Source organism: Notothenia coriiceps, unplaced genomic scaffold (assembly GCF_000735185.1).
Source record: "Notothenia coriiceps isolate Sejong01 unplaced genomic scaffold, NC01 NC01_scaffold00026625, whole genome shotgun sequence".
In the NCBI taxonomy this organism is placed as follows: domain Eukaryota; kingdom Metazoa; phylum Chordata; class Actinopteri; order Perciformes; family Nototheniidae; genus Notothenia; species Notothenia coriiceps.
The window spans coordinates 1-2,039 of NW_011359326.1; the positions used below are offsets into that span (position 1 = coordinate 1).

At 37.7% G+C, this 2,039-nt stretch overlaps 1 long non-coding RNA gene across 1 annotated transcript; it reads right to left on the reverse strand.

The window, feature by feature from the left end:
• Nucleotides 1-581: 581 nt before the first annotated feature.
• On the reverse strand, nt 582-1,932 carry LOC104957299 (uncharacterized). Its single transcript, XR_799657.1, has 3 exons — nt 1,822-1,932; nt 889-957; nt 582-807 (listed from the first exon to the last, which is right to left on the reverse strand). It is a non-coding gene; the product is annotated as an uncharacterized lncRNA (long non-coding RNA).
• Between the last annotated feature and the right edge of the window lie 107 nt (nt 1,933-2,039).

Genomic DNA, 2,039 nt, shown 5'->3' on the forward strand with positions numbered 1-2,039 from the left:
CATTGATATAGTTGTTTTTCCTTGTTTGAGTGTGTGTGTGTGTGTGTGTGTGTGTGTGTGTGTGTGTGTGTGTGTGTGTGTGTGTGTGTGTGGTCCTGCTCCTCTTCTGATGATTGTTGACAGTTGAAGGTGCTGCAGATGAAATCTTCTGGAGACGTATTTTAGTGTTGAGTGCAAATGATATATGTTTTCACACTTTCCTCGTTTATTATTGTGATGACAATCTTTTATTTTGACTGTTGGATTTACGTCAAATAAATCCTCTAAATCATTCTGATCAGCCGGGATGAGAGGAGAGGGGAGGTGTGAGTCTCGTGAACTAGTCCTTGAAGTGTTGGCTTGGACTGAAAGTGTTTTAGAATGAGAAAATAAGCTCTTCTGCAGCAGCAGGTGTTCCTGGTGAAGTTAGCTAGCCTTTAGCTTCTCTACCGAATGCTTAAACACAAACCGAAGACGGCGAATAACATTTAAAGATGACGGATCACAGAGGAAGAAAATGGACTTCATATTAATAAAAACATCTGTGTTTCATTCAATGTAGGAATCCTATAAAATAAGAAGAATAAAGAGTGAGGCCGACGTGAGATTAGACTTTTTTTTTATTATACTTTTTTTTATTAGCTTTATTAGCGCTGAGCGGAAGAGACAGAAATGAGAATTAAGACAGGAAATGTTAAGTCCATTTACAGAAGAATTTAATATAAAACAAGTGGAATAAAGAGATCACATGACCTCCAGAAAGAGCGAGAGAGAGAGAGGTATCACATATTGTTAGAGTCATTGTTACTTTTGGCCGAGTTGAGAGAGCTGTGGAAAGACAGAAAAAAAGTAAAAAATGGTGTACTGTCTCTTTAAGGTGTGTTGTGCTTCACAGGTGTGTGTTCTCACCTGTTTGATGAACTGACCAGCGTTGGAGAGTTCGCTGCAGCCGTAAACTACCTTCTTCCCCTGCTTGAACTGCAATAAAAACACACAAATGTAAAAGTACTGCCGCAGAACATGCAAAATATTATCGTTAAATACTTGTTGAGTTTGACGTCGTAACAGAAATACAGTTTTTGTTTCCATGTCATCACAAACACGGATTTAACGGCTATATATCAAACATCAAATAACAGTATGGACATTATATCTCCTCCTATTTACTTTAACATAATACATCTGACACATTTATAAGACAGTGAGTTATTTAAGTAGTTTCCAGTAGTACTAGCAGTAGAGATGTCCCGATACGATCACGTGATCGGGGATCGGAGCCGATCACGTGATTTTCAAAAGATCGGGAGAAAAAAATCGGGGATCTGGATTTTTTTGATTTTCTTATAAATACTTTTTTTTTTGTATTCAATGTTACAAAACAAAAATGACCATGTTCAAGTCTTAAAGTCATCCTGAGGCTTTAGTTTTGGTTTCAAATTACACAAAATCATGTATGTGTTGCTTCTTTGGGGCTTGTTTTCATAGACCTGCTTATTTCTCTCAAATCTGGCAACAGAGTGGGCAGGGCGCAGTGTCTAATTGTAGCAGTAAGCTAACGAGTACTGAAAGCTTTATTTTGTTTTGATCCAATGCTGCACAACTGAACTGATCCAATGCTGCTGTGAAAGAAAGAAGCTATATCCATGTTGGATAGAATATCCAATTTAAATTAAAAAATAACTTTAAGGGACAACTTGAATGCTTTTTTTTCTCTTAATGCATTGCATAAAGATCGGATCGGGAAAAATCGGTATCGGCAAATTGTCAAAATCAAATGATCGGAATCGGATCGGGAGCAAAAAAAGGTGATCGGGACATCCCTAACTAGCAGTATTACAATACCTTAGCGTAGTCCACCAGGTTCTGGTACTCGATGTAGTTTCCCCCTCCGACCACAAACACGATGGCCTGAAGGAAATGAAAAGCATCAGGGTTAGTCTGCTTCTGTCTGCAGGAAGACGTATACAATCTTTCTCATGGCTGAATAAATACAGAAACATTTTATAGCGGCCAAAATCATATAGAAATAAAACAGATAATTAACTTTAAAAAATACAGCC